Source organism: Calidris pugnax, unplaced genomic scaffold (genome assembly GCF_001431845.1).
Source record: "Calidris pugnax isolate Ruff unplaced genomic scaffold, ASM143184v1 scaffold50, whole genome shotgun sequence".
In the NCBI taxonomy this organism is placed as follows: domain Eukaryota; kingdom Metazoa; phylum Chordata; class Aves; order Charadriiformes; family Scolopacidae; genus Calidris; species Calidris pugnax.
In genome coordinates this window covers 3505497-3513505 of record NW_015090780.1, presented here as the reverse complement: position 1 = coordinate 3513505, position 8009 = coordinate 3505497, and the positions used below count along the sequence as shown (strand labels likewise).

The window sequence follows — 8009 nt, the reverse complement described above, 5'->3', positions numbered from 1 at the left end:
GCAAAGAGCAGATCTCCTGAGGGCAGGGTGTTGAAGGGATGTGTTTATGGCCCTGGAGGACCCCAGGGTTGCCCCACAGCTCCCTGGTTTCTGCCCTGAAACACCCCGGGGTGTTGCAAAGTTGGGCAGGGAGGTTTGTACTGAGCTATCGAGCCTGGGCACAGAAATAAGGATGTATATTCTCCTTCCTTCTGATTAATAGTTCCAGTCAACATCAGCTAACTTATTCCTATTGACAGATCTATGAAATACTTGCAGAATCAACAGCGATAAAAGGGATGGCAGTGCACTGGCACCATAAAGCCGTAACGCTCGTGTCTATTGCAATCAAGGCTTTTAAAACCTAATTACTTCTGGGTGACATCAGTCATATATTTTCATGTGAAATTACGGTGGCATGCAAGTGCCCAGCAAAATAAAAGAAAACAAATGATGTCCTATAATAACGGAGAAGTGAACTATCATTTTTAATCTGGCATGAAAGCTCCGACTGATGAAGCTTAATACAAATTGTTAAAACACCTAACAAGCGAGGAAGTGATTAAGTATTGTCCTTTTGCCTCTGGGAAATGGGATCTGCTCTCAGCAAGCACGCAGTGACTGAGATAGCCCTTTGGAGCTGATTGAGCTGCACATAAAGTAACTTCTAATGATCTCAGTCCACTTTGAGCCATAAAGATTTAGAAGGGACAATATTTTAGAAATGATCAAGTTCCACTCTTTTTATTAGTGAGGATAAAACACCTTTGTGGAGGAAATTAAACAGAATAAATTGCTGAAGCCTTCTGCAGCTTCCATCACTTAGTGGCGTCGGAGGAGCGCAGCGTGGCCGGCACCAAGGGGGAGTGGGGGGGATTTGAGGGGAAAACCTGCCTTTTGCTGCCAAACTGAAACACAAGGAGTTTCCAGGCTGAGTAAAATCCTGTGTCTGGCAAAACCCTTCCGACCAGCTCCATTGGCCCGATGCTTTTAGAGAAGGGAGTGGAGACATCTCCCAGCCTCCAGCTCTGTTGCCTTTCCAGTGTGTCTGTGTTATCTCCTCCCTCCCCATGGGGAAACTGAGGCACTGGGGAACTGCAGGGTTTGGGGTTGTGTGGGGCAGAGAGAGCCTGAGGCTGCCCAGGTTCCCTCTGCAGCTGGGGGGAAGGAGGAGCATCCTTGGGAGGATCACACAGGTGGGGCTGCTTCTGCCCTGCTCTCCAAATTGCTCCGTTACTGCCAAATCTCCCCCAGCACTAACTGTCCCCACAGGGACAAACCCCCCAAAGTTCCCAGTTCCTGCAACGGGCCATGGTGGAACCTGCAACAGTTTGTTCTTCTGACTTTTATTAAGGACAGGTTTTTGAGGAGGTGTTTCTTTTATGGTGCTTAAATTAAATTTTCAAGGTTAATTGTCCAATTCGATGTCTTTGGGTCAATAAATAATTGAGAGAGAGTTTACATCCTCCCACGTGAAGATGCCTGCTGAGGTTACAGGCGCAGCCAGGCTCTTCCTCTGCCATGCTATTAGCTAATGTCCTGAAGGTTTTTCCACCTCCTTTTGGAAGCATTTATGCTCTTCGAGGGGACATTTGAATGGAACTGAAGTTCACTGGAAGGGACCATAGTGAAGACAGCCAAAGCCACCAAGCTATCAATAAAGTCACTGCCAATGTCTGTCGTCCAGTGACTTCCCTGTTGTCGGCCACCAAACAGCGGGAGCACAGCAATAATTTTAGGTCTTAATAAAAACCCACCAGACTTCAGTTCAGCAGGTCAAATTCAGGAGCCTTTTCCATGCTCCTTGGGGACTCTTTGTAGAGCAGCTAATTCAGACAGCCCTTTTCTGTGAGCCTCTGAATTGCTGCTGGAGCTGATAGAGCCGCCGTTAGAAATGTCACCTGGCTAAACTGCGGTGTGGTACGTATGAAGTCGCTTCTCTTAGTCACATTTTTATAGCTCTCTGGCAAACAATCTGCAGGATGGGTTTTCCTATAGGCTTTCTGTAATGGGATCATAACCCTGCTGGGAGTCCCAGGTACCAATGCAAAAAAAAACCCCTATAAATCACAAATATTCCTGCGGTGCCTTAGTGTGAGGCTGGGGGAGCCCCAGGGGAGAGCTGCTGGGGATGGTGCTTCCTTGTAACCCCCCGGGGACCTGGAGCTGACAAAATAGAGTTGGAATAGTTTGGGGAGAACAATTAGTTAATGACCATACCGTGCCACCAATATATAAAGCAAAATATTTGCAGTGCTTCCTCCGAACAGGGCTTTTCCCCGTTAATCGAACTCTGAGCTAACAGCATCAGGATTTTGAGCAAACCCAGCAGCCCCAGTATCTAGAGGTGCTTTATAACCTCCAAACCCTGCTCTCCTGCGGGTCAGTGGGTCGGGGTGGAGTGAGGTGAGAGCTGGCTCAGCCCCGGTGCTGACACTGCAATGCAGCTCCCATGCAGAGCTCCCGGCAGAGGGACATCGATTCCACGGCACGGCTGCCGTCCTTTAAATAAAGGTCACGTCGCAGGGGCTGGCTCTGCTGCTGTCTGTGTGTACCTGGGGGGGACGGCTGGACCCAGAGTTTGGGTAAAATGCCCCACATTAATGCCTGGGGTGGGGGGACACACTGGGATGGAGCCTGTCCCCCCCATAGTGAGGATGCTGAGCTCTCCCGGGGCAACCAGCCATGGGGCACAGATGTGCCCCCGCTCTGTGACAACCTGGGGGCTCAGCAGGGCACAAACTGGTACCCGGAGGATGCTCTTTCCATAGCTGTCTAACCCCCCAACCTATTTTTTGATCTACTCACGGAGGAAAAAAAAAAAAAAAAAAAAAAGAAAAAAAATCACCTGAATTCTGCCTGCTAGAGCAAATTGTGGCTACAAATATTCCCACTTAAAAAAAAATAAAAATGCAGCTATTGGCAACCTGGCTCATAGCTCAGCAGGGCTTGCAGAGCAGCAAATTCTAAGGTTTGTAACCGATAATGTATTCAGGAGACATCTGATCAGAGCTATAAAAGGGGGGGGGGAAAAAAAAAATCATCAAGGCAACATTGTAAAAGATGATAGTTGTTAAATCTAATTTCAATACTGTGTGTGCATAACCTCTAACGCGGAGGCATCTAAGCATTCCAGACATGGCCGGTGCATTGTAATTTTTGCATCGTTTCACATTACTCACAAGGTACATTAGATGGACACTGAAGGATGAATTATTCTTTTCAGCAAAACATTTTTGTGGAGTAAGTAAATTTATCTTGCGGGGAGAGTAAAAGGAAGAAATATGGCATTAAAATGTGCAGATCTGAGTTGAACACATCTCTCTTTTACAGGAAAACCATGATTTAAGTGCACTCTATTACTAATGTTTAATAAAAGCCATAATTCAGAATGTCAGGCTGAGGCTGTGTGCATTGAAACTATGATTTGGGGAAAAAATGACATGGACATTTTTCAGTACAGTAGCTCTTCTTTAAGCCATTTGTCTGCAGGCCTAAATTAGCTTTGAAATGTGCTTTATCTTTTCTAAAAAGGCATTGATACAGCGATTATGTTTTATCAATTAATTTTACCCAGCGCGGCAGCGAGGAGTGGGGTCCCTGTTACCCTTTTCCTCCCCAGGACCAGCAGCAGGTCCCATTGCTGCTCCTGTGCCTCCCCCCACATCCCTCTCTGCTCTGAGGAGCCTTGGGAAAGTCGGTGCCTGCACAGACCAAACCTCCCCCTGCCCTCAAAGGGGGTCTCCAAAAATATTCACTGTTCAAGTGGTGTCTCACTGGCCACGTTTCTGAGGTGGAGAACCCCTGTGCTATCTGTATGGTTGACAGCAGATTCTACGTTGCTCCATCAACGTTGGCTTTGGAGCACACCAACGTTGGCTTTGGAGCACACCAACGTTGGCTTCGGAGCACACCAACGTTGGCTTCGGAGCACCCCACCACTGTCTCTGAGAGGGTCATTCAGCTGGTGGTGTCCCTCCTGCATCTCCATTAGGGCACGTCGTTAAGGTCTGCGTGTCCCCATTTCGGTGTCGTTCAGAGTTATCAGCCCCTCGAGGTCCATCAGACACTTGTCACATGGGAGTTTCTTGTGCTCAAGCCTTCAGCCACAGGCTGTGAGTTACACGGGAGCCTGCGGTGTTCATGGATGCCATCAGTCAGTAGAAATGCTCCAGATTTTGTTCTGCTTTCTGTTCTTCAGCTTCCCCTCAATAAAAGCTTTTTCTAGATTACAGAAAAAAAAGATCAGCACTTTGATCTCTGCTCTGCATCTTCCCGTGTGTGCAGCTCTTCCTGACCCTGCTCAGCTCCTGCCTCTCGATGCGTTGCTGACTCTCCTGCTCTCCCCCCTGCTCTGGGCATGGTGCTGCCGGTGGCATCCCCCATGGGGACCCCTCCCGGGGCTCTCACCCAGCTCCACAGGCAGCCACAGATTAATCTGCACCCACAGGACTAAAAATCACACTGTAATTAAGTAAAAAAAAAAGATCACCTCCCTTTTCCCCTCTTCCATTTCCCTTTTCCTGGTGGTGCTGGGCGCTGTGGGGCAGAGGGTCCTTCCTTGGTGGGAGCACCTTGATGCTGAGGGTCCCTCGTGCATCTGCTCAGGCTGCTGTGGACCTGCCCAGGGCTGTCTCGTTGCTGCTGCTCCATCCCTGGGAGCATCACAAACCCGTGTCAGGCTCACAAGAGCTTCCCAAAGTCATGTCCACAGGTCAGTAACACCTGGATTTAAACCAAGCCAGAGCCCAGCGTGAGCAGTTGGAGGGGGCTGGTTTACACCAGTGGAGGATCTGGGCCATTAAATATCACTTTCATTTACAATCTGACCTGCAGCTGGGACATTTATTAGCACAAACCCATTCCCCTGGGGGCAGGCAGAGCCTGGGAGCTGGATGCTGAGCCTGGCCCTGGCTGAGCCTCTCCTGGGGAAACGCTACCTGCGAGAGGCTCTCCTCCCAGGCACCCCAGTGCCCGCAATTAAACTCTCCTTAAACTTTAAAGGCATACTTAAATGTGTTTTTATGGCCCCATTACTTTCTCTTTATAACCCGAGGTGAAGGCTGGAATCCTGTCCGAGACATCTTAAAGGTTATATGTACAATTAGCTGGTTCTCATCACGTCCTTTAATATTTCACTTCATAAGCCAAAACAAACGTCCCCTTAATCAGCGGGATGCCGGTGGCTCTACGGGGTGGGGGGGCACCCGGGGGGGCTGCCAGCCCTCCCAAAAATTAATGGGGGACTCGTCTACTGGGGAAAACTGTGCTGGATGAGCTCTGAAGCTGCCTCGTGGTGATTTTCAGCCGGGATGCAGGCTCCGCTCCCTCTTTCCTTAACCTGTGATGTGTCGGGGCAGAGTCAGTAATGACAGATGTGTAAACTTTTGCATGGAGGGATGCCAATATTTTGCATACTTACGCGGGGCTGCCATAAATATTAATGCGGTGCTAATATGGGAAGTTCCACCAGCTGTGTCCATTCTCGGGGGATACTTCAACTATTTATATTCGGGGTAATGAGCAAGCTGTTATTATATCATCAGGCTGTTGGAGAAGCCTTTGGAATAAAAGTCTCACTGAGAATTAGCCAACAACCGGAGCGTTGTTTGGAGCCACCAGACATCACAGATTTAATGATGGAGGGGTTGACAGAGCAGAGGCAGGACGGGAGAAAAGCAGGAGAGGAGGAGAAAGGTGCTGAGAGTTGAGCTCCTGAGTAATTAACGCTGATTGGGACCATGTTTTCTTTTGCAGTTGTGGATTTGGCTTCTTCCATAGCATCCAGCTCCAGCCCTGGGAGTGTTGCTGGGAAAGGATCTGGTATTCATGTTTAGCCCTAAAAACGAGTTGTCTGCCAGTGCTGGAGAGGAGATGAGATGCCACCGTGCTCACAGCTCGACATCGAGCTCCCACAGACAGACAGCAGGACCTCAGATTAAGAAAAATAAGTGAAACACCCTCAAATCCAAACAAACACCCAAATTCTCTACATGCAAATGAAGAAATCCCAAATTTCTGGCACAAAATACTAAGTTCCCAAAGGAGGCAAAACCAGGAAAGGTCAGAGTTTGCTCAGCAGAATCCTGCATCTGCCCAGAAAACCATGAACCAGAGGAGCTCCCCTGTCCTCCCCTCTCCCCAAGCACAACCTGCTTGCTTTAATCAGAGCTGGGGTGATGCTGCTTTCATCTGACTTGAGAATCAACCCTCTCTTCGAGTGCTAACCCTGGATTTGTGTTGATTTTATTACTGTTTTGGACTCCCACAACACAAATGACTGATGAGCCAAATCCGCGCTGCATCCCTGAATGTATTACGTTCCCATTGTCTTTTTTTCTCCATCAAATCTGTACTTTTATTCAAGGCAGACTTCTTCATCCTTACAAAAAAAAATAAAAAATGCTGGAGAACAGTTTGGAAGTGATTTAAATCCTCTCTCCCCCTTTTTTGGGGAACGATGAATATTTAATTGAGTTGAAGGCGGATAAATGATCATTTTCTTCATCCTATATGGTAGTGAGTAGTAAATTACTTTACCGGGAAACCCGGTTATAATTGCAAAATTGATAACAGAGGTGTGAAAATTTACACCTGTGATAATAAAGACTAGCTTCCCATCCTACATCGACATTATATCTTATGAGTTATCTCTTGTGCATGATCTAAATATTTCATATAGGCCAGCAATCAGAGCCTTCAGCTCACCAGGTAAGAAAGAACCTGCTTTTATGTTTTTCTTGTGCATATATATATATATATATATCACACAGAACAGCCCGTTCTGCCTGCACCCACACACCTGCACAGCCCTGCTCCCAGGGTGGGTGCTCGTGCACCTGAAGACTGATAGAGAAACCCCACGTGGTGCTGCAATGCAGGGTTTAGAGACAGCATGGCTGGGGGGGGAGGACAGAGCATCGTAACCTTGGGCAGACCCAGATTAAAAATCACTATTTGGCATCCCCTGACTCTGGGCTGAATCCCGGGGAGATGCTGAACGAGAGGGAGCTGCCTTCCCTCCTCCATCCCACTGTTCTTTTACCTCTGGAAACTGCTGAGTAAAGGGATGCACAAAACTTTTGCTCAATTTTGGCCGGGGCCGGTGGGCAGTGCCTGGACCCCGAGGGCTTTGGGGTCTCACTGGGGGCCCCTTGGAGGCTGACAGGCTGCTACCACGTCCCACAGAGGCGATGCTTGGCTGGTAATTAACCACTGCAATCAGCAGAGCTCTCAGCAGAGCACGCTGGAATGAACCCTGTACAGATCGAAATTAATACCGAGCGATCTAATGGGCAGAAGTGCACTCGCCAGGATTAACCCAGGAGGAAATCAAACCCTTTACAGAAAGCTTTTGGCAGCAGGAATCGCCCCTTTAATACCCAGCGAGGGGCTCGGTGCTAACTCGGAATTAAGCCCTAATTTGGGAAGATTTCCTCAAGGTCAAGGCTTGTTTGCTAAATCCGGTTGCATCGGATGTGGAAAGGGCTGGATTTTACTGGGGGTCTCCGTGGCATCGGTGAGGTGTGTGTCTGGATCTGCCCCCCCCACGCAGGGCTGGGGCTGGCAGCTCGTTAGAGTCATTAACACACAGGGATTAGAGCCTTCAGCCCCAATCTGGGTCTAATCCATTACCCCCTTCACAGGGTATCGCTGCAAACCAGAGCTAACACCATCCGTTTATTCTAAAAGAGACGGTCTGTTCCAAAAAAAGTTTAGTTTGGTGAACAGTGCCGCATCCAAGATTTCTCTTGCAGAGGTGCCAAAGCTATAAAATACGTAAATTGCCTCTTTCTCCTCATTTTAGCATGTCATTTCATGCTTTTATATAGAGAGATATTTTATTATGCGCTCTGTGTCTTAAGATATCATTACTTTTATCTTGGCCAGTTTATTAAAGATAATTATATGGAAGTTCCTGTGCTTTCTCCAAGATTGCAATTGGCTGAGCTGGATGAGAACACTGTGTTAACAAGAACATATTTTGCTGTACATGAGAAAACCTTTCTTCTTGGGGGGGGGGGGGGGGG

At 48.1% G+C, this 8009-nt stretch overlaps 1 long non-coding RNA gene across 1 annotated transcript in view; it reads right to left on the bottom strand.

Annotated features, from left to right (window-relative positions):
• Window positions 1-3304: 3304 nt before the first annotated feature.
• Window positions 3305-8009, bottom strand: part of LOC106896040 — a 7977-nt gene continuing 3272 nt past the window's right edge. The window contains exons 3-4 of the long non-coding RNA XR_001413562.1: window positions 5402-5911; window positions 3305-4203 (exon numbers count right to left, since the gene is read on the bottom strand). This is a non-coding gene — a long non-coding RNA (uncharacterized LOC106896040). The remainder of the gene's footprint in view (window positions 4204-5401; window positions 5912-8009) is intronic.